Here is a 26,111-nt window from a genome sequence, read left to right on the forward strand (position 1 = left end):
ATTCGTCGATTTGACAGTCCCCTCCGATCAAAGGTATTCCATGCAATGTCTGAATTTGGTATCCCCGCAAAGCTCATCCGGCTTTGTAAGATGACTTTAACTGATACTAGGTCCTCAGTTATAATTGGAAAGAACCTCTCCGCAGAATTTTGTACCAAGAGAGGTTTCAGACAAGGAGACAGCCTTTCGTGTGACCTATTCAACATTTTGCTGGAAAAGGTAATACGAGATGCAAATGTGAAAAGAAATGGCACAATTTACACCAATAGCCATATGTTACTTGCTTATGCTGATGACATAGGCATCATGGGACGATCAGTAAAGGAAGTAACTGATACCTTTAGGAAGGTCGAAGCAGAATCTGCGAAAGTTGGTCTGGCGGTAAACGGCGAAAAGACCAAATTGATAGTGTCGACGCGCAAAGCGTCCATAGAGATCGGACCAACTGTGGAAGTTGGTACCTAAAATTTTGAGGTAGCTAAAGACTTCGTCTACCTCGGCACTGCCATAAACAGTACAAACAACATCAGTTGTGAAATAAGAAGAATAATTGTATTGGCCAGCAGATGCTACTATGGTTTAAGTAAGCAATTTAAAAACAAAGCCACATCTCGTCAAACAAAAAGAACACTATTCAAAACGCTGATACTACCTGTGCTAATGTATGGCTCCGAAGCATGGGTACTTGCCCAAGCAGATAAGGCAGTGCTTGGTGTGTTTGAGAGGAAAATTCTTCGAAAGATCTACGAGCCGATTTGCGTTGACGGTGAATATCGACGTCGACGAGCTATATCAGCTATACAAAGACATGAATATATGTAGTTAAACGTATCGAGATGGAACGATTGCGTTGGCTGGGCCATATCATAAGAATGAGCGATGGTGAACCCGCATGTATGAATACATGCCACATGGCGGTGCACGCAGAATCGGCAGGTCTAAGCTTGTAACGTGACCGTTTCATACAATTCTTACATCTCATTCGACCCGCATTGATATCCATCCCACCTTAATATTTCCATTATACCGTCAGCGCCAAACTTACAAACATATCCCATACTCAATAGTGGCCTACCATCCATCATATAGCATATGTTGGATTCAATGCAGTCAACGACAACACTGTTTTATAATAATTTTCATTCACATCGTGTAACTACCCGAATATGTATTCTGGGTTTATTCACCGAAGTCGTCGATCACCAGCCGACAAAATACGACAAGACGTGTGGCTCATCCGCAGTCTCGTTACTCGTTAGCTACGATTCGAACACGCTCCTAGTAAGCTCCGAGTCTCTTAGCCAGCTCCAGTCTCTTAGCAAGCTCCAAGCTCTTAGTATGCTCCAAGTCTCTTAGCAAGCTCCAGACTCTTAGCAAGCTCCAAACTCTTAGCAAGCTCCAAGTCTCTTAGCAAGCTCCAAGCTCTTAGCCAGCTCGACGCTCATAGCCAGCACAACGCTCATAAGCAGCTCAATGCTCATAGCCAGCTCCTAAATAATTACCGACCTCTTTTCCCCACAGCAACCCGAATGCCATCGAGTCGAGTCATATACCCGAGGACCGCTGTGCCGACAACCACCCGAAAGCATTACCGAACCACAATCGACAACTGGCGAGCCGAAAGCTACCGATTGCCCCGAGCCGATAGCAACCCGAGTCTTGTAGAGCCGAGCCACATCCGACAACTGCCGAGCCTAAAGCTACCCGATTGTCAACGAGCAACAATCCGAACATCACAGAGCCGAGCCATACACCCGACGACTGCCGACTTGACAGTCGACGCAAACATAGACGATTGCCATCGAGTCGACAACAACAACCCGGCTACCATCGAGCTTATTACAACAACGCGATTGGCACCGGTTGTCAACACACACATATCTTCCATATTCCTCACACATATTGTTCGTATATTCAGCACCAAGAGTTTTATAATAAATATTGAAATTGTTAACACTCGTGTTTTTACTTAAGGTTTGTGGGTCCTTAGGTCAACCCTGGCAACGGCTGAGATTACCTCAGCCCTAGATAAAACCACTCTTTATAAGCTTCGATGGAGCATACAAGTGGATGAAGAAATGATAAGGCGCGGTATTCCAAAAAGTCAAGCGAAAAACAGAGAGGAATGGAGATCTTTTCTTAGTTCGGTCTATGGAACGAATGTTCTGTAATGGGCCAACTAAGTAAGTAAACAAGTAACTAAAGCTTTATTATGTTTAGAGGGAACAGAAAAACTCAGAGATCCAGTCGAAAACTAAGCGGTAAATTTGTACTCTGTTCCTGGAATAACGTATACAGTGGCGGCCACCTAATTAGGGACAATAAATTCAGTTTAATAGATTAGTCGATTTCATTTAAAAATGTAAAGATTTCGATTAAATAAATTTTCTATATAAGGTATTGCTAGAAGCACTAACGAGTGATGCCAAAACGTACTGAGATTTCTCCATATGTGGGGAAAGTACAACCCACTTTTCTAAAAATGGTCTATATCAGCCTGGCCAGCTAATTAGGGACATTAGTAGTAAAATCAACTTTAATGTTAACTGTTGCACATTTTTGTACAAAAATTACATGTATTTGTTAGTTTATAGTGTATTGAACTGATTTTATGCTTTACACCCACCGCAAGTCCTTTAAGGGGCCGAATTATTACTGTAATCCCTAATAATGTGCTTTACACAGAAAAAAAATTCATTCAATATATGAATAGTGTTCAAAAAATTTTTCCAATGTTCAGATTTTTGTATTTTATGAACCTAGTTCATAAAACAATAAATACCGGTTTCTTTTTTGAATGAATTATAAACATGTAATATATGTATTGTATTTTGCACAATATGAACAAATTCATTCATTTCAAAATAATCTTCTTTAAAGCAAAAAAAGTTGCTTATATTCCAAATTTCTTTTTATATTTTTCATAAATTTATTTTTTCTATACAAATTTTTGTTTTTTTTATTTCATTTAGAAACTATTATTTATTTTCAAATTAGTTGTTTTTATTTAATTTTGTAATTTCTGTTCTTTAAAGGGTTCTCTTCTAATTGATTTTCCTAATTAATTATGTATCTTGTAAATCAGACCAATGTGAACCTTACGTACATACATATTGAGTCCATCAGCACTAGCTTGAATTTTTAGATGTTGCATTTATATTAAAGTAATTCAAAAATTGTATTTGCGAATTAATGCTATTGATATGGTGAGTGTCTTCCGACAACAAACAAAATCTATGGCGGTTAGTTAGTGTGGTAGTGGTGGTTGTTTAGGCTGTTGTGCTTTTTTCACACGAAGTCAATATGCGTATAGATACGATGGAGGGGAGGAAAGACAAAAACAATAGAAGCAAAACCACCACATCTTTGTAGGCAAAGCACAAAAACCGGTTTTGCCAGAAAATAGTGGTTAACGTAGGAGAAACTATGATTTTTATTTTAGAAAAGCATTCATACTTTTGCAAAAATAGTATTGTGTGCATGAGTAAAAAAATTTGTCCATTCATTTTAAAAGAGGTACGTTCAAATTATGGACAACAAAAATTATGAACGGAATTAGTAAAAAAATCATACTTTTGTTTTTTTCTGTGTAGGCAAGCAAAAATGATATTTATTTGGCTCTTAATAAAAAAATATATTTTTAGTAATCCCAAACATTCCGAGGCATACACTGCAATTACCGCTCCATACTGGGTGTACATTTATCCTTAAATTACTTATTAACCAGTTTGGATGAGTTACTAGGGTGAAAATCCTATTTTAAGGATGAGATATGAGGTTTTTATTAGATTTTGTGTCCTTTTTTAGATTCTGTTATACAGTGTGGGCCAAAACTAAAGCACCCACTCAGTACATTTTTTTTAAAATGGTAATTTTTTTGAGAAAACAAAGTTGTAAAATTGTTTTGTATTTTTCTTTTTATTTATATTTTTATTATTAGAAAATAAAAAAAACAAGGAATTCAGAATTTAATAAACAAAAGTTAAAATTAAAAAAAAAAACGTTTTAAGTCGGAAATATAAGCGGACATAACTAAAGCAACCCCCAATTCGAGGTACAACAAAAGCTATTGAAATCAACATTTCGTTGCTTATCCTTTATGTCTAAATTTTCTTTGGTTTTTGAATTTTTTTCGGAGTTGACGATCTCCCACAAGCCCCAATTGAGAGCTAAAATCATGGGATTGGGTGGGCCAATGGAGAACTTCTGTCTAATGGTTTTGGAATCACTCCTTAACCACTTTCGATACATGTTTGGCTCGATATCTTTCTGGAGTATCCATCTAAGTGGCATCTCTTCTTCACCCCACTTCAGATGGGTCTTGGCGGATTCCAGTCCGGCTCCTTCATTTTTTGTTGATATGAAATTTTTTTTTTGCTGGTCGTCGACCGAATAAGCCATCGTCACCTGTTCTTCTGAAAATTGTTCTTTAGCTAATTTTTCAATATAAGCGATGTTGTATTTGACCAGAAGAAAATAAAAAAACAAGGAATTCAGAATTTAATAAACAAAAGTTAAAATTCAAAAAAAAAAACGTTTTAAGTCGGAAATATAAGCGGACATAACTAAAGCAACCCCCAATTCGAGGTACAACAAAAGCTATTGAAATCAACATTTCGTTGCTTATCCTTTATGTCTAAATTTTCTTTGGTTTTTGAATTTTTTTCGGAGTTGACGATCTCCCACAAGCCCCAATTGAGAGCTAAAATCATGGGATTGGGTGGGCCAATGGAGAACTTCTGTCTAATGGTTTTGGAATCACTCCTTAACCACTTTCGATACATGTTTGGCTCGATATCTTCCTGGAGTATCCATCTAAGTGGCATCTCTTCTTCACCCCACTTCATATGGGTCTTGGCGGATTCCAGTCCGGCTCCTTCATTTTTTGTTGATATGAAATTTTTTTTTTGCTGGTCGTCGACCGAATAGGCCATCGTCACCTGTTCTTCTGAAAATTGTTCTTTAGCTAATTTTTCAATATAAGCGATGTTGTATTTGACCAGAAGGGGCTGTATCATAATTTTTGGATGAATATGAACAATATTGGCTAATGTTTTGGTATAGCCCCCATATAGAGGTACTTTCCGATCTTCGGTATTTTGAGTATTTAAGCCACATTTTCCTACTAAATTAGGTGTAATTTGGTACTTAGGGTGCCTAGTGGTCACAAAATATTTCCACCACAAATTTTCGATCTGGGTCCACGTTTGGGTATAACCCCCATATAACGGTACCTCCCGATTTTCAGTATTTTTAGGATTTAAGCTAAATTTTCGGAAAAGCAATTATTTCTCCTGCAATAATTAATAATTTATTATCCTCTATGCCTAAAAGATGTGCTTGTGTCATCCATAATAGAAGATACGCAACGAAATATTGATTTCAATACTGTTTTTTGTACCTCAAATGGGGGGTGCTTTAGTTTTGTCCGCTTATATTTGCGAACTAAAATGTTTTTTTTTTTGAATTTTAACTTTTGTTTATTGAATTCTGAATTCTTTATTTTTGTGTTTCCAACAATAAAGATATAAATAAATAAAAAGAAAATTAAAAAAAAAAACAAATTTATAAAATTCTTTTCTTACAAAAATTATCACTTTAAAAAATTGTACAGAGGGGGTGCTTTACATTATGTGGACTCATTACATTATGTGGACTAAATAATATATATATATATATATATATATATTGTTTCTTCATAGAATATCCTAGGACATATGTAGAGAACATGTTGTCCAGGATTTCTCATTAAAGACCACAAGGTCTTTCATAGTAGTTCAATGGGTCCACTCATAAAAGATAAGATGGGAAGACCAGTGGAATTTTAGCAGAAGACTTGCAAGACTTTTATAAAGAACATATAAGTCAAAACAAGTGAAGTAAAGTGGAAGATCATGTGATATCCTATATATATATATATATATATATATATAAAGCATTTAAAATATACTCTTTTTAATGTAATTCAACATTTCGTGGAAAGTTAGTGTCCAGGAGAAGTGGTGTAGGATATCACATGATCTTCCACTTTACTTCACTTGTTTTGACTGGTCTTCCCATATTATCTTTTATGAGTGGTCCCATTGGACTACTATGAAAGACCTTGTGGTCTTTAATGAGAAATCCTGGACAACATGTTCTCTACATATGTCCTAAGATATTCTATGAGGAAACATACTAGACTTCAGGAAGAGAATAGAACAACTTCTTCGAAAAGATAAATGAGGAATATTTTGATAACATTTTTGATTCCAAATTTTTAAAATGTGTGGGCTTATTCTAGTTGCTACAAACGTTTGGATTGGATCCAGTTTAAGACCTGGTCTTGGATTGCTTACCCCATGTAGTACTTACGATCTAGATTACACTTGCATAAATTCACAAAATTTGTCATTTGCATTAAACTATCCGAGGAAGATGTTTTTGTCATATTTCACAGTCTTGAACAGAGTTTTTCTACTTCAGAACCTCTTATACAAGCGTTAAAATTTTGATGAAATATGTATGTAGAGAAATGCTATTACTTCGTGGTGATCTCTCCTTGCATTTTAAAATATCGGCTTTGCCTTTATTCGCCGTCCAGCATCAATCTGTGAAATCAATATTGATTTAATGTTAACACAGAAGTTTTTACAACCGAATTCTAAAATGGCAATCTGCGCGAATTTACCCTTACATATATTTCGGCAAAACCGACTAAAACTTTCTAACTTGTTTCTGCTGCTACTTTTCGAATATAGCAGAATATATAGCAGAATCAATATGGAACATGCATTACAAAATAACAAAAAAAACATTGTTCCACAACATCCCATACAGGACAAGGGAGAGAGACTTCTCTCATATCAATGAGTGCACCCCGATTCATATTTAGCTCAATGATATGTGACCTACTGTTTATCGCCGAGTCCGAACGGCGTGTCTTAAGACACCACTTGTGCAGAAGTTTTTCAAGGCTGAAATACTCAGGAAATGTCGCCAACATTACTGAGGGGTATTTTGCCACCGTTGAAAAATGTTTGATGTTGCTTGTCCGGGGAATCGAACCCCCGACCTTCTGCGTGCAAGGCGGGCGTGCATACCATTGCACCACGGTGGCACCCATTACAAAATACCTTATGGAAAACAAAATATAAGTGTATATGGTCCAAGTATAGGAAAAAAAAGTTAAAAATGGTGCATGTTTAATTCATTTTCATTGGTATATGAAATTACACTCGGAGTCGACTCCGGAGTTGGAGTCGGATCTTGAAAAAAACTGGCCTGGAGTCGGAGTCGGAGGAAAAATTGCTCGACTCCGCAACCCTGATCAAAACATCGTCCAAAATTGTAGGCATCTTCTTTGACCTAAACTCTTACCTCGTCCAAAATTTCGTGACTACTGAGTTATAATTGCGACCTCTAGTGTCTTTATGATTCCACTACAAACAAATAATTGTATAAATTAGGCTGTAGCCTGTAATCTGACCTCGTACATCGAGGAATAAAGATATAAGGTGTATATTACAAATATTCACAACTTTCACGCATAAGTTGTGGTCCTTTTAACACTATAAATATTGTCTGATTACCATCTCAAATTGCAAGCTTCTTCTTTGCCATATATTTTTAACTTATTTAAAATTATGAGACGAGCGGGCTATTATTGCGACCTACAGAGTAATTACAAAATTGGATAAAGATTATGTTTTGGATCCATTTCACCCGCTAAATATTTCAATACGAATATGGGTCTATTCTGGTATGAGTCTGATCTTCATGCTAAATTTCGTGACGATCTGTCCATCATTGTGGCCTGAAGCTTGATTACAATTTATGAAGATTGGTATACCACATTGGGGTATAATCAGATATTCTCCTAAGAAAAAATAACACAAAAAAGATTTTCTCTGCATTTTCGGACCATAAATATAACCCACATTGGTTTAATTTGAAAAATGATAACCATGATAAACTTCCTAAACCAAAGGCGAAACATGCATGTCACACAGTGGTGATTGTGTGGGTTCGTATCGTCGGCTTTCCTTTTTCAAAAAGCATCTTGGTCAGTAAGCTCGTCTCTAACGAGAAATTAATTAAAAAAATTAATAAAAAATGACCTTCGCCTAATAGGCAAAATTTTCAAATAAAAATAAAAATCAGCTTGAGCCAGGCTGGGGTTCGAACCCACGTCCTTGAAAAACACATGGAAAAAAGTGTTGTCACGGCGTGTTAGTGTTCAGAACCAAACTCATAACTTTCAAAGGCTACGCTAAGCGTTTGTCATGAAAGCCATACAAAGATTTGAACAAAAAATTCAACTTTGTAAAAAAACAACTTGCATTTGAAAGAGGAAATAAGTTAGAGGATAGCGAAGCCGCCCCACAGTCGATGTGTCTGAGGAGCCTTCCTAAACCAAAGGCGAAACATGCATGTCACACAGTGGTGATTGTGGGGGTTCGTATCGTCGGCTTTCCTTTTTCAAAAAGCATCTTGGTCAGTAAGCTCGTCTCTAACGAGAAATTAATTAAAAAAATTAATAAAAAATGACCTTCGCCTAATAGGCAAAATTTTCAAATAAAGATAACAAAACAAATTTGTGACAGTTTTCTATTAACCGTTAAGTTTGCTTTGATAGTTTCAAATTGCTTTTTGATTCGATTTTTATTTGTTGTTACATTGTTTAGCATTTGTCAAGTCATCAAATTTACCATTTAATGTTGGCAATTTTTTTAGTTGCTATTTTCTTATCATCATTTATTTTGTTTTTTTTTTTTTTGTTCTTTGAAATGTGATTTCATTTGCAATTCGATATGGTGACATGACAATATTGAATTAAACTGAATCAAATCAACTACAGTATAATTAGTTGTAAGTTATTTTGAGCGTGACATGTCAAAACTAAACGCCAAAAACAATACTATATTATTGGACGGAGTTCAATCTAACTTTTAATGGAAAATAAAATTGCGGTTATGCCAATAAATAAAGGGACACTAAATGAGAGTCGTGGAGTGATTTTGTTAGCGATGGGATAATATTTAGCGGTTAGGTTTCGTCACAATTATTACGGACATTTTCAACAAAAACAATATTTTAAATAATGTAGAAAATCTCACCTTTACATTGATTGGTGTAAGTGGTAAATCGTCAGCGATATAGCGAAATACACTAACCTACCCCACTCATGGCTACGGTGCTCAGTGTTGGTTCTTTTTCGTAACCAAATTTTTGCACAGAAAGTTATTTTGGTACGTAGCGAAAAAACCCTAATAAGTTTGATATGTGATGCTGTAAAAGTATATATCTCAGTTTGCTTCTGCCAAGAAGACACCCCGACAGCATGCTATTTTCCACTGTGGCATTAATGAATATACTCTGCGCCATGGTACAGATACAGTTGGATACAGTTTTTCTATATCTGCCGTAGTGTCATCTGTGTGTGGAATACTGGGAAGTTCATCTTTCAAAACGTATCCCAGATCGTTCTTTTGTGTTTTGCGGAAACACGGTGCTACTATCTGGTGCTTCTAATAACTACATTTGTGTCGCAGTGAGCCCGAAGCCGTTTTCAGTTGTTTTATTGTGGAGACTGAATTTCCCTACTGTTGGATGTTTAAATATTTTTGAGTACCGCTTGTCCTTTTCTTGGATGGAGAAATGAACTCAAATAACACTGTGCAACATTTTTAAGGTGATCTTGTGCAAACAATTCCAACTGAGGATTTTTTGAAAATACAGTCCCAAACGACAAGAAACCCTAGTTGGGTTTTGTTGTGTCAGATCCAGCTCGGAATTTATGGCCCCATCTAAACATGGTTAAATATTGAGTTTTTAAAGAAATTCGGGGCTATATCTCTAAAACCAATGCAAATCTTCTTCTGACGTCTGAAGCAAATTTGTAGATAAGGACAAGAACAAAATATTTGGAGAAATAATGAACTCGAAAAACTTCATTTATTGCCTCAAATTTTAAAATATATGCAAACATTTCACAATTTTTATACATTTCGCACCGTATCTCCAAAACCGTTATTTTTTTCTAAATATTTTCCTTCGGAAAAATATTCCCTGGAATGTAATACACAACTCTTCAGAACATGTCATTGTTGTAAAATGCCTCTATCCCGTTGTTTTCAGTACATTTTTTAAACGATGATTTAATAAAAATGTCTATAATGTAGTGAAATCCGAAATGCGAGAACAAACTGTTGGTGTAAACTGTGTAAAAAAATTGATTCAAAATACCGCTGAAACAACATGAAGTAAGCAGTTTAGAGTTTCAGAATGTTCTATAGAATTGTTGAGAACTTAGGAAAATTTTTGCAAAAGGTTACTTGGTTCAACTCCCAATAGTTTAGCCGATACTGACCAGAATTTCAGCAATTATGTAAAATTTTCTATATTTTATAGATTTTGATGCCCTAGATGGATTTTTTCTTATGTGTTTTTTTTTTAAGATAAGTTCTACTAGTTTAGGGCTACATTATTGCTAAAGACAGCAAGGCCAAATTCCTTTTCGTTTCTGAGATAAATGCCTGATAAATGCAAAAAAGTGTAGATTTAGCCCGGTTTAGATAAGGCCATAAAATCCGAACTGGATCTGACAGCTATGCAAAAAACCCCTATGACACCGTGTGAGGAGGTTGGAGGGCAAAATAACTCTCGAACAGGTCTGCCGATTCGATCCAAAGTTTGGTCTTAGTAATATTTTTTCCAAACATAGTTTAAGTTCGAAGATAAGCCATATCGGTCCACTCCTTCAGGTACCTCCCCCACAAAAGTTTAAAAATGCTCGGTAAAATTGTGCGTACGATAACTCTTGAAGAGAGTGGCCGAATTGGACCATACTTTACACATCTTAATATATCTACCAGATATAGATCAGGTTGAAATATGGACTATATTTGTCCACTCCATCCGGTACCTCCCACACAAAATTTCGGATACATGTTCACTTTAAGACCTGCTTTCGAATCACTTTGATTTTTGTTGAAGCAACTTGCATTCGCTGCCTCAATTGCGATGGTAAAAGTTGTTTCAGGGGCAAGTCCATACTTCTTAAGCAAACATCCCTGAAGTTGTAAAAAACCCCTATGGTACCATATGTAGTGGCTGGAGATCCATTCTTTTTAGTATCTCCTCCGCAAAACTTTTGATCTCTAATCCTAATCAACATTTTTGTCAGTTCAAACGCCCAAAATTCCCTAAATACATGCGTTTTTTTTTTGGAAAAAAATTGTTTCAATATACACAGGCTGAGGGTATATCTCTGTCGGCCAAGCCGACTGATACTTTTTTACTTGTTTATTATTTTTTTTAATCGATTTTGAGTGTTAATTGGGCCCCATAGAAGAATAATATTCAGGGGTTGGAATGGGCAAAAAGCTTATGTGGAGAGCATTCAACGTTTTATTCGTATGTTGCAAAGTAGGTTGGCGTAGGTGGTCTAACTACTGAGATATCGCAAAAATCGGTAATGTATCCCATTTTTCCATTTTTTGTAATCACTCTACAGGTTGCAATTTTGAAAGGATCGCCACGAAATTTTGGTTGTTAATAAGGCTCACAGAGAGGAAAAGGTATATTGAGTTTAGTGATGATCGGATACTATTCAAGAGGCGGAAAGGGAAAAAACTTATGTGGACAAAAATTCAAAGAAAGTCCGTCAATGGAAGAGGAAAATAGGTTGGAGCACATCCCACTTTCCCATTTTTTTATATGACAAGTATCTCAGCTTTGGTTGGATGCGATTCAATAATGAAGTCATTCTGAACTTTAAAATGTTACCAAAATTAGTTAAATGCTTGTGAGGTTGAAAAAGACACTGGGATATCCCAATGTCGAATTTATGGAATTTTATTTTCATGTCAGATAGTTCTTCTTCTGTTGAACATATTCCAAAGAGAGAGCTTCATAATGAAACTAAGCCGTGTGAGTTTTAAATTAATACAAAATGTGTCATTTCTGGTAAAGTATTATAGTTATTGCACAATGCGCTAAGCTATCACAATTTAAATTTTGAAGTTTTTACTTTAATGACAAATATATCTGCTTCCATTTGGTGTATTAAAGACATGTAAAATGCTAATCAAAAAGACCAGCAAAACTTTAAATCAGTACCAAGTAGATGTCGGCGGTAGTCAAATATAAAATGAAATAATTATTTTCTTTATTTGAAACTTTTGCCTATTAGGGCGAAAATTATTTTTAATATTAATTTCTTAATGATTTATCGTTGGAGTTCAGTTCGGCTTAAGTCATTTCGTATTTCCCTAAAAGAAATGTTTACCAATGAAAAGCTTATGCACAGGGGTAGTGGTGTAGGGTATCACATAGTCGGCCGCGTCGCGACTGTAGCCTTTGTTTACTTGTTTATTGTTCTTATTGGTGTAAACGCGGCACATGTAATATGACTACCTTTAACGGGCGTTTAAAGTTGTACGTTACTTGGAGGCCAGTGTCCACTTGAGTTAAAACAGGGGTCAAGAAAAGTCCTGGTTAAAGCCAGGGCAGGATCGTTCCTTGGTATCTTTCATCCCCTTCGTTACCTCATCCGCTTCAGCAACTTTTTTTTCGGAATTTTAAAAGTTGCTGTTAAAGTGCAACCCATCATCCCAATATCACTATTAAATATCCTACGCTAAGGAGACTTTAACTAATCGAGGAATACAGGTTATCAGCTTTCGTAAAAACTTCGGTTAGTTGCTATTCATTTCCGTACTTACCATTTAATGAATGTAAACACAAATTCCAAAATAGCCACCATTACAATATTGTCTTGGAAAATGTTAACACAAAGACTATATTGGACTTACTGTATTTATAGTTGTTTAACATTTTCTCCATTACATTTTTTTTCATTTTCAAGCATTGTCCAATCAATTGATTTGTGTTCCATTCTTATTTATTGTTATTGGTTTTTATTACGACTGTAGTAGTAAATATTGGTAATTTCAAGCAACATGAATGAGTTTTCTTTCGTTATTTTCTAATGGACACAATTTGCTGTATTCATGTACTTACAACCATTATATACGGATCATTAAACATTTTACAATCCATGAAGATTTTACAATCAATACTGACGTTATTGTCGACAATTTTATTTTTTTGTTGTTGTTGGAGAAATGGTAATGCATTAATTTTCTTAATAATTTATAATCTTGTCGCCGTACTCATAAGAAGACATTTCCGCAACGGAAAGAAGCGGTATATTTTCACATGGTTTGTCCATTATCTATGTTAGATGTTGGAAGGTTTTTTTTCGCTAAAAATCGGTCAAGATACCTAAAATGAGGGAGCGAGCACAATTGTCACCTAGACAAACGGACAGACAAATACGATATTAATATTCTCATAATTCTCCATCGGTCCTAATTAGCAACATTATACCAATTCCATATTTAGTATAATTTTGAAAAATGAAATGAGAATTGGATAGATTTTGCTCTAATTCTTCTTTTCATAGCAGAAGTGGCGATGATACACTGCATATTGTGCTAGATGCACGTATTTTATTTTCCAATATTGTTAAAGTTTCATACGAATATACTCACTCTCAAATGCCCTGGCGTATTTATATAGACCTAAGAATTTTTCCTCTTTTCTGTCTCTAAAATTCTCCCCTACACCTTTAAACACAAAGATTTACACATGTATATATCCTTGTTAAAAAAAAGGAACAATGGAAATAACACAAAACATTACATATTCTGAACTTTAAACAATTTCTGTATTAAGTTTAAGATTGAAGTTCATTCGAGGATACATTTACGACGATATTTATTTTTGTGGCATTTTCAAGCATAGTTATGCTGCTACGTATTCACGTGTGGGAGAGGTAGCTGTAAAGCAGTCACTGCCATTGGTCGTTTGGTTTGGTGCTTTAAATGTGTATCCATGGACAATGAAGAAGGAACAACAATGGTAGCAACATTTCTAAGTTTTCCCAAGCAGTTATACACTCCTACTAATCGTAAAGCTGTAGTCATTGAGTAGAGGAAGCACCATAAATTTATATTGTGCTCGTATTGTTGCAATTTTAAGGGCTACTGGTCTTTAGTGACTTTACAATAAAATGTTGAGCACATTTTTGTAAGGAAATAATAATGTCTGCAGGGAAAAGAGGGTTAAATGCTTATGGAAATTCGTTGGAGTTGGAATTTAAAGTCGTGCCAGGATTTTTAAATAAAAACTAAGTTGGTTGTGGACTATATGCTGACTGAGTGCTAAATGAATATCGACAACCAACAATCTCTAGTTTAGTTTAAAAATAAGTAAATCGGAGTTAGAGTACTCGGTGGCACAACCACACAAGAAAACTCAGCAGAGCGTAAGGTTAATTGTCGTTATCCTTAAAAAATGGATCAGATTTCGATATATGTAGCTATATGGAGCTCAAAATACTTGAAATCGGGCTGTCCTGGATCAATAATAAACGTGGAAAAGGAATGTCAAAGAACGTCTAATAGCCCTATACTCATACAAAGATTCCAGTGGTAATAGTTGGGGACTGAAACCCCAGGTTATTAATAAGATCTTCAGGACCACAGTAGGCCCAATTCTCGCTTACAGTTCTCTTTAATGGGGGGATGCTTTGAACGAGACATGGTATCTTCATAAAAGAACCATTGGTCAAATGGCGGCATCGTGACTAATCACGGGTGCCATGAAAAGCACTCCACAGGTGACTATCAATGTGCTACTTGACCTTCACACACACACGATTGGAAAAAAAAATATGGCCTGAAGAGCGATTTCCTGAAAATTTGCCTTTGTCCCCATACAAAGTACTATAGAAATAAAGATCGGTTGCAAGAGACCCTGAAAGCCATCATGAATTAGCATTATATCTTTGTTTGTTGTTTTTGTAGATCATTTAAGCAACAGTGAACAAAGATATAACGCTAATTCCTGATGGCCCACAGGGTCTCTAACAAAAAGTTCATCACGCCATAACGCGGAAGTTCGACTCACGGCAGACCTGTCCTTCAGGGTTCATAATATACTCACCAAGGCCTTTCTTCCCCGAGAGGAATTTTTCGTGCCCCAGACTTTCCCCTCCATTTTGTTGCACAATGTTATCTAATCTAATCTAACAAAATGTTTTCAGCTGGGTGAAAGGTACCACCAACGGGGCTATATCAAAGAGTCAACCTATCTTTAAATTTTTTTGGCGGAAAAGTTTTATAGCTGCAGGAAACTTCAAGAGTCAAATTGAGGGTAGTTTCATCAAAACAATGTAGACCCTCAAAAATGGACCCATATTGACGAATTTTAGTGAAGAAATTTCGTGACCACTGCAAAATTCCCGAAAATCGGGAGGTACAGTATTATGGGGGGATATACCAAAACATGGACCTATATTGACGATTATTTTTGAATAGACAAAATTGTAGCTAAAATTCTCAAACTACCGATCATTACAGCTAGTTCGGTTAGAAATTGCAGCTAAAATTCTCAAAATACCGAAAATCGGGAGGTACCGATATATGGGGGCTATACCAAAACATGGACCTATGTTGACGATGTTTGGTGGAGATATTTCATGACCACTGAGAACCTCAAATGTCAAATTACAGCTAGTTCGGTTAAAAATTGCAGCTAAAATTTTCAAAATACCGAAAATCGGGAGATACCAATATATGGGGGCTGTACCAAAACATGGACCTATGTTGACGATGTTTCGTGGAGATATTTCATGACCACTGAGAACCTCTAATGTCAAATTGCAGATAGTTCGGTTAAAATTTTGGCTAAAATTCTCAAAATACCGAACATCGGGAGGTACCGTTATATGATGAATATACCAAAACATGGGCCTATGCACATATCCTATGGGATATAAGTTTGTTGATCACTAGGAACCCTAAGTGCCAAATTATAGCTAATTCGGTCTGCAAATGTGGCGAAGAACGTCAAAATACCTCAAATCCGGAGGTACCGTTATAAAGGGGCTATACCAAAGAGTGGACCGATATAGCCCATCTGCGAACTTGACCTGCCTATGGAAAAAATACCCTCGCGTGCAAAATTTCAGCACTCTATCTTCATTATTGCGGAAGCTAGAGTTATTACAAAAGACGGACAGACGGACATGGCTAGAATTGGAATCTTGGAATTTTATCCTGATCAAGAATATATATACTATATAGGGTCGCAAATGATTAGTTCGATGTGTTACAAACGGAATGACAAACTTAATATACTCTCCATACTATGGTGGAGGGTATAAAAAGCATTTTTTTGGGTCGCTCTATTGGTTACGCTGCAATTTTTACGACGTTCGGGGCTATCACTGGGTTCCGAGGTAATCAGTAATCGATGATTCTATATGACCACAACTATACTTCGTACAGATTAATGTACAAATACATCATACGGATGTCTGGACCCACAACTATCGAACTCTAGTCAAGCGCTCCTTAAATCACTTACGTCTGCAGCTGTTTTGGACTGCAAAAACACCTTGGAGGCAATCAAATCAATCGTTACTTTGTGTTGGGTCTCGGGTCATTTCATGCGGCAGTTGGAATAAAGGTATCAGAACAAGGCTAACAGGCTATCCGGTCTCTGATAACCTTCTGCAAACCGACCAAACAAGCCGGATTCTTCTTGCCGAGGGTCAGAAGTGGCTTCAGCGGGAATGAAATATGCACCAAAGGTTCTCCAAAACATTATGAAAACGGTTCGGATTTCGATATAGCTCCCATATATATTCATCCGATTTCATGTATTTAACGCACCAAACACAAAATTGGACTGACATTTTAAAGATGTGCGGAAAATGTAACGGAATTTAGTCGAGAAAATATTTCACCATATTATAATAAAAATAAATAAGAAATATTTCTATTCTGACAAAAATATATTCGCAAAACGTTTAACTTTTAAGATTTGTGAAATACTTTTTTTTTTTTTTTGATTCCTAAAATTCTGATAACAAGGGAAAATTAAGGCCTGAATGCGTTTCATTTGTCCTCTTACTAAATTCGCCCCTTATCGTACTATAAAAAAGAAGAAACTAATTATTAATTAAAGCCACAGTTTGGGTATCATATGGTCGGTTTATATTCTTACTGACTGCATTACAGGCTATTAGATTTTCCTGTTTAGTACGTTCTCTAGGTCGAAATTCTGATTAAAATGAAGATAATATCCTCAAAATATTTAAAATCTGGTTGTTCCTCTATATGAAGTTAAATTCCTCAAAATACCTGAAATCGGCTGGTACAGCTGTACATATTCATGTACTGTAATCCAAATCAACTGCAACTGTGTGGAAAATGAGTTACTAGATTTGAACTCAACATATACCAAAGCAAGGTAAAAAAAAAAAACATTGTAAACCCAGTAAGGAAAGGATTAAAGTCGGGCGGGCCGACTTTATGACACCCTACACCACCGTGAATAGGTAAAATATATATGTGAGCTATATCCTAATCTGAACCGATTTCGATATAAATTGGCATATTTATTTCTAGACCAAATGTATTAACACATTCGAAATCTCATCGAAATCGAACATATATAAGTTGTGTATTGCAGCAAATACTTGAAATCGGGCGAAAATATATATGGGAGCTGTATCTAAATCTGGACCGCTTTTGATATAATTTGAGACATTTATTCCTAGACTGAATTCAGTCACATATTCCAAATTTTATCGAAATCGGACATATACAGCGTGTTTGGTGCAGCAAATCTGAACCAATTTTCATCAAAATCAATAGCGTTCTGCCTATGGCCATGAAATTTATATTCCCCAATTTTCAGCTGAATCGGACAATAAATGTGACTTGTACGTTGCGAACGAACGGACGGTCATGCATAAATCGACTCAGAAAGTGATTCTATGTATATCCCCAAAAGGAACTATGGGTCTATCTCGTTTCCTTATGCATGTAACATACAAATACACAAGGACATTGTACCCCTTACCACAGTGTGGTTTAGGGTATAAATATATGAAATCATGTAGTAGTTATGTGGGAGCTATTCCAAAACGTGAACCGATACCGGTATATGGGGACTATACCAACATGTGGACCTATATAGCCCATCTTCGAACTTGACACAATTTCCGCGACCTATCGAGGGACATGCGTATATCGACCCAGAATTTTACACTGATCAAAAATATATACACTTTATAAGTTCGAAAATGATTATTATACCCTACACGACTATGTGGAAAGGGTATTATAAGTTTGTTTTGGTAAAAATTCATGTAACACCTCCAAATATTTGTCGGAGACCCCCAATGTGGTATACCAATCTTCATATCTCGACGAGATAAAGCGATTTTGAGATGTGCGTCCGTCCGTCTCTCCGTCCGTCTGACCATTATAAATTGTAATCAAACTCCAGGCCGCAATTATGGACCGATCGTCACGAAGTTTTGCATGGAGGTCGGGTTCATACCAGAATAGATCCCTATTTTTGTTGGAGATGATCGTGAAATATTTAGCGAGTGAAATGGACAAAAAACATAATTTTTATCCGATTTTGTAGCTGCTCTGTAGGTCGCAATAATAGACAGATCGCCTCGAAATTTTAAATAAGGTAAGAGGATATGATAAAGAAGTAGCTTGCAATTTGAGATGCCGATCAGATAATATTTCGAGGGTTAAATGGACCAGAACTTTTGTGTGAAAATTGTAAAAAAGTTTAATATACAGCTTATATCTTTGTTCCTGAAAGACACATTCTTCCCTCGTGAGTTATATTTGGAAGACGATCTCTTGGCATTTGCACTGATGTCAATTGATTGTTGATGTACGTGATCAGATAACAGAGCTACAACCTAATAAATGCAGTTTTTTGTTTGTAGTGTAGTAATTATACTCTAGAGGTCGCAATTATAGCTCAATAATCACGAAATTTTGCACGGGGTAAGAGTTTAGGTAGAAGAAAATACCTTTAATTTTGCATGATGATCTGATATTATTTAGCCGGTGACATAAACCATTGCTTTTGTATGGAAAATATACAAATTTTATGTTTGGTCCTGGTGGGCATATACCAGCAATGAAGCTTACATATGGAATAATAACCTCATACCTCAGGATTTAGGGTAAAGGCGATACAAAGAAAATACGACCAAAGATGTGTCTCATCGAAATATTGGTTTTAGACCCCAAGTATGTTTGGGCGAAATTAGTTTCAGACAATTTGGAGTCCATTTAGCCCTGTCCGTTTATCTGTATGTCTTAACGAACGGATCTACCGATTAGAACCAAATTTTATACTTCATAATACATTACCCAAGCTTTTTAAGTTCGAATGTAGGCTATCTCCGTCCACACCTACCCCAAAAAAGTTCATAATTGTTTTCGAAAAATTGTGTGAACGATAACGATTTGCTGCAAACTTTCCATATATTATTATTCCTTCCAGATATAGATCGGATAAGACTAGATTGGTCCACACAATAGGGTACTTCCCACACAAAATTTGGAAAAGAGAAATTTAAGAGTCCTATCGAATCGTTTTGATTTTTTTTTTTCGGCAGATTTTACTTGCGCCGCAAATCCGCAAGATAACTCTCTAGGGTATTTTCTGATTGGTCGAAGCTTTACACATCGTATTATTTTATCCAGTCATGTATCAGGTTGGAATATGGACTATATCGGTCCGTCCTTCGAGTACCTCCCACACAAAATTTGGGAAATTGCAGTTTGAGGACCCGTATCGGATCTATTTTATTATTTCACGGTCCCTATTCTGGTCCCTTTTGAGGGGTAAATTATACTTTCTGAGATAATAGTCCAGAAGTTCCAGAAACCCTTGCCGGCTCCAACTAAAATTACAAATCTGAAAAAATATTTCTCAAACTTTTCCAAAACTCAGAAGTTAGCTTAATAATATTGATTTGGTATAGACACATATTACGATACCTACAGATACCTACCTACGTATTTTGAAGCAAACTCGTGTTACAAAATAAATATATTTTTATATGGCAGAGGCTGAGGGTATATCACCGTTAGCGCAGCTGACTTATACTATCTTCTTTGGTGTGTACTTGAACATGAGAGCCTAATCAATGTGAATTTTCCAATTTTGGAATATTTTTAAGAAATGTATAATTTATATTTTATTTTCCACAAACATCCCAGTAAGGACAAGGGACGCTTTTCTTATATCAATGGATTCACATTAAGTTATTGATATGTGACCTAGTTTTTATCGCCGAGTCTGGATGGCGTGTCCTAAGGTGCCATTTGTAGAGATGTTTTTCATGGCTGAAATACTCAGGAAATATCGCCAACATTACTAAGGGGTATTTTGCCACCGAAGACAATTTGATGGGAATCGAACCCGGACATTCCTACAGGTTGTGGTGTAGGGTATCACATGTTTCAATGCGTTACAATGGTAATTCTTGTTGTGCACTTTAATGTCATCTGTAAACTATATTTACTCTTTAAAGTCCACATATTTGAATTTCCACTCTAATATGTAAAATAAAACACTTGACACACACCACAAAAATAAAAAATTAACCAAATATACAAAATTTTCCAGCCAAACGTAAAAAGTCAATTTAAATACAGAATGATTTATGCAATTTATGACTTTTTCGTTTATATAGCAACAACGTTAACCAACAACAGCAGAAGCAACAATAACAATTACTCTTTGTGCAGGGTTGGTGGATGAAGTAACACGGATACATTCTTCGTTTTTCATATGTGACCCAATTAAATGTCATAACTAAAGGCTGAACAAGTCAAAAGGAAACATGAGATGAAACTACGACCAAACCAATGAAACTTCATGGGATAGAACGTCGTTTTTGTAACAATTTGTAGGTACTTAATCATTAAGAGTTTTTTCGTAAATCATTTCCATCGATTCATACGTTATTTTCATGTATTGTTTTTTTTTTTTTTTTTTTTTTTAAGTTTACAAAGTAGTTCAAAGATTTCGACACAACGAAAATTATTAACCATATTCTGACACCGCAGCATAATAGAACACTAACAAAGAGAGGACACGTTTCTCGCCGTTTTTTCGTATCTCATCAACTTTCGTCGTTATAGGCCTCCAAAGGTTTGAGGCTTTGATGTAAAAAGGGTCAATTAGTCAGGACTATATCTTCCAAACCATTATGAAATTTGAATTTTTCTCAGAGGCAAAGTTGTAGCTCTTCTCTTATAGAACACAAAATGTGAACACATATAATCCATCAAAATTCATCTGCAAGGTCAAAATCGCCATGGTCAAATTTCTTTTAAAATGTTTACTAAAGTTTTGTTATACAGCTATCAAACCGATCAAATTTGAAGCAAACCACCAACTACAAAAATGTATCTCAGATTTCAATAACCATCTCTCTAGAACATACGAACTATGTATAGACGCTTCTTAAAGGTCAAAATAGCAAATCAAATGGGATTTTAATCCTGTTTCCTCTGGTTCTGGTCCACAGATACTAAACCGTTTAATATTCAAGAAAACAACCAACTACAATAATATAGCAAAGGCATCAATAAACAACTTTGAAGGGTTCTTAATGGTAAAAATAGTAAAACACTTTTGAAAATACTCCATTTTTACACCTTTTGCTCCGATTCTGGTCCACCGATTTCGAATCGTAAAGATTCTAGGTATGATTCTTAAGGCTGAAATTCACGAACAATTAAATTATTTTAACATTCCCCCAGCTCAGGTTTGGAAATACGGATCTGAACAGGACAGAATGATCCAAAATAATCAAATTTTGAGCTTGAAGAATCGTTCCTAGAATCTTCATTTGTTCTAGAAACTTGTTTGTTGAAATCTAAGGTAAATTTTTGTAGTTGAATGTATCCTTAATTTTTGGACCAGAGTCGGAGAAAAAAGTGTAAAAATAGGAAATGTTCAAAAGATTTTTGCTATTTGTACCATTAAGAACCGTTCATAGACATTTCACATGTTCCAGAAAGTTGTTGACTGATGCCTTTGCTACGTTATTGTAGTTGGTTGTTTTCTTGAATATTGAACGGTTTAGTAAATGTGGAGAAAAGACCAGACCAGAGAAAAGAGGATACAAATCACATTTGCTTTGGTATTTTGACCTTTAAGAACCGTCTATACAGAGTTCTTATATTCTAGAAAGATGTTTATTGAGATCTGCGGTACATTTTTGTACTTGGTTGTTTGCTTCAAATTTGATCGGTTTGACAGCTGTATAACAAAATTTGAGAAAATTTTTTAAAAGAAGTTTGACCATGGCGATTTTGACCTTGCAGATGAAGTTTGATGGATTATTTATTGTTCTTTAAGACAAGAGCTACAACTTTGCCTCTGAGATGAATTCAAAATTCCTAACGGTTGAGAAGATATAACCCTGACTAAATGACCCTTTTACATCAAAGCCTCAAACCTTTGGAGGCCTATAACCGCGAAAGTTGATGAGATAGGGAAAAACGGCGAGACACGTGTCTTATCATTTTTGGTGTTCTATCAAACTGTGGAGTCAGAATGTGGTTAATAAAACATGACTCAAAAAATTACACACAGTATTATAATAAAATTAAAAATTAGCAAATTCAAATTTTTCGTAAATTGGTTGTACTGGAATTTGCAATGTGTTCTTGGTGTTCATATAAAGAAGTATTGCATAAATTTTAACATACATATCACTCATTTACTCAAAGAGTGGCATAACTCAAAAAATGTTTTTTCTGAGTTAGCAATTTCTATTTTTACGACCTCTATATTATCTTGTGTCAACGAGTTACAGCTCATTTGGCATAATTCAACAATAATATTTGTTGTCTCTTTAAAGCACTAAAGGTAGAATTAAACGTGACATAACCATAAAGCCGTACGGCCATATCAATCAGCTGATTTAACCAATCCTATGGAAATCAATGTACTCGATTAATTATACCCTACACCACTATGTGGGGAGGGTATTATAACTTGGTTTTGGCCAAAAATTTGTAACGCATCGAAATAATGGTCGTAGACCCATTCTTATATATATCAAAATGAATTTCTCGACGAGCTGGGTCGATCTGGCTATGTGCGTCCGTCCGTCAGTCCGTCCGTCCGTCCGTCCGTCCGTCCGTCCGTCCGTCTGTCCATCTAAACCATGTAATCACGCTACAGGTCGCAATTTTGATCGGATCGTCACCAAATTGTGGGTGTTGATGAGGGTTCCGGAGGGGAAGAAGCCTATTTATTTTGGTGATGGTCGGATAATGTTCAGGGGTCGGAATGGGCAAAAAACTAATTTGGGGAAAAAGTCAACGTTTTATTTCAAAGCTAATATCACCTCATCTATAATGGGTATATCAAAAGCAAAACCTGCTAATGAAAGAAGAAAATATCACCTTTCTAATGATGTAAAGTAGGTTCTCGTAGGTGGTCAAACAACAAAGAAATCGCAATAGTCGCTAATACAACCCAACTTTTTATTTCTGCGATTTGAGTTATAATGACGAATATCACAGCTTTTGTTGGGGATATTCCAAACTCAAAGCCAGACTATGAAAGAAGAATATCCCACCTTTACAATGATTCAAAGCAGGTTGGCGTAGGTGGCCAAATAACGGAGATATAGCAATAGTCGATTATATATCACATTTTTCAATTTTTTTCAAAATCGCGTTTCAGGTCGCAATTTCGATCGGATCGTCACGAAATTTTAGGAGCTAATGGGGGTCCCACAGAGAAGGAATCCTGTTGATTTTGATGATGGTCGGATGATATTCAGGGGTCGGAATGGACAAAAACTTATTTGGAGAAAAGGTCAACATTTTATTTTAAAGCAAATAGCTCTGTTTCTTTAAGAGGTATATCAAAAGCTAAACCTGGCAAGGAAAGTAGTCAATTTCACCTTTACAACGATGTACAGTAGGCGGTCGTAGGTGGTCAAACAACAGAGATATTGCAATAGTCGGTAATGCATCCCATTTTCCGATTTTATTGTAATCACGCTACAGGTCGCAATTTTGATCGGATCGTCACGAATTTTTTGGGAGTTGATGGGAGTCCCCCAGGGGAAGAAGCCTATAAAGATTGGTGATGGTCGGATAATATTCAGGAGTCGGAATAAGCAAAAAGCTGATGTGGAGAAAAGTCAACGTTTTTTTCTTATGCGAATATTTCCGCTTCTGGTAGGAGTATTCCAAAAAGAAATCCCGCCAATGGTAGTTGGAAAGATCTCCTTTATATTGATGCAAAGTATGTTGGCGTAAGTGGGCAAACAATCGAGATATCGCAAAAGTCAGTAATATATCCAATTTTTTTTCATTTTTTGTAATCATGCTACCGGTTGAAATTTTGATCGGATGGTCACGAGATGTTGTGGGTAGATGCGGGCCCCACAGAGGAAGAAGCCTATTGATTGTGGTGATAGTCGGATAATATTTAGGGGTCGGAATGGGGAAAAACTCATGTGTAGACAAATTCAAAGTTTTATTCTTTGTGAATATATCAGCTACTAGTAGGAGTATTCCAACGGCAAAGCCTGTCAATAGAAGAAGAAAATATTACCTTTAAATTGGTGTAAAGTGAGTTGGCGAAGGGGGCCAAACAAGGGAGATACCACAATGTATCCAATTCTTCCATTTTTTGCAATCTCGCTACAGGTCGCAGTTTTGATCGGATGGTGACGAAATTTTGGTTGCTTATGGGGATCCCGAGAGAAAGAGGCATATTATGTTTGATGGTATTCGGATTATATTCCCTAAAAGAAATGTTTACCAGTGAAAAGCTTATGCACAGGGGTAGTGGTGTAGGGTAACACATGGTCGGCCCCGTCCCGACTATAGCCTTTGCTCACTTGTTTTTTATTTATTGCTTTTGCACCAAATCGTGGGCGCATAGTGCCAATACAAAATTATTCCAATCATTTCTATTTGAAGTTAAAGTTTTAACATTATTCCAAGATAGATTTCCTGGATGTAAGTTTATTTCTTCTTCAATGCTTCTTCTCCAGCTACACCTCGATCTGCCTCTTCTTCGCATTCCTTGTGGATTCCAATCAAAGGCTTCTCGACATACCATCCGCTGGTTTACGAAGAACGTGGCCTATCCACCTCCATTTCCTTTCACGGATTACTTCGCCAATTTGCTTAATATCACTCCTCTGATAAAAATCCAAGTTTGATATCCAGTTATTTGACCACCATATGTAAAGAATAAAACGCAGGGATCTATTTACGAAAGATTGCAGCTTATTCGTGAGTTCGTTGGACACAAGTCAGCTTTCGAATCCATAAATCAGAACTGACAGAACATTACTTTTAAATATGCGTATCTTTGTTTTGGTACTTAGTTGATTGGACCTCCATATTTTGTATAAACCCGCAAAAGCGACCTTAGGTACGTAAAGTTCGCCACCTGTTCGATGTCTTTTCCATACAGAGAGAGCGGTTGTGTTTGAGAGGAGTTTAAGTGAAATGATTTGGTCTTGTCCACGTTAATCTTTAAGCCATATGCCCTTGAAGTTGATGCTATGTCTGTTATTTTGCTTTGTACAATGTCATCAGCATATACAAGGCCGTTCAGGTGTTCCATCTTTAATTGGTGTCACATTATTTCTCGACGCGGATTGTTGTCGATTGTCCTGACAAGTATTCCATCAATAACAATAAGAAATAGCAGTGGTGACAGCAAACATCCTTGTCTCACTCCGGATTCTACGGATATAGCGGGGGAGAGTTTATTGCCATGTCTTACTCTGCATTCAAAACCGTGGTATTGTGCTTTGATTAGGTTACAAATCTTGTCGGGGACACCTTTTCTGCTCATAGCTTCCCATTTACTCTGGTGCTTTATTAAGTCGAACGCTTTTTGGAAGTCAATAAAGACAAGGTGGAACGAGTCTTGCATTTCTTTTATTTGTTTCATTATTATGCGTACAGTGGCAATATAGTCGACACAAGATTTGCGACTGTGGAATCCGGCTTGTTGGGGCCTAAGCGTATCGTCAATTTTCCTCTCAATACGGTTTAGAATGATTTTGCAGAATATTTTTGGACAGCTGCACAGTATCATTATTCCTCTCCAATTTTTGCAGTCGACACAAGATTTGCGACTGTGGAATCCGGCTTGTTGGCGCCTAAGCTTATCGTCAATTTTCTTCTCAATACGGTTTAGAATGATTTTGCAGAATATTTTTGGACAGC

Source organism: Musca autumnalis, unplaced genomic scaffold (genome assembly GCF_047663935.1).
Source record: "Musca autumnalis isolate F117 unplaced genomic scaffold, ASM4766393v1 scaffold_3, whole genome shotgun sequence".
In the NCBI taxonomy this organism is placed as follows: Eukaryota; Metazoa; Arthropoda; class Insecta; order Diptera; family Muscidae; genus Musca; species Musca autumnalis.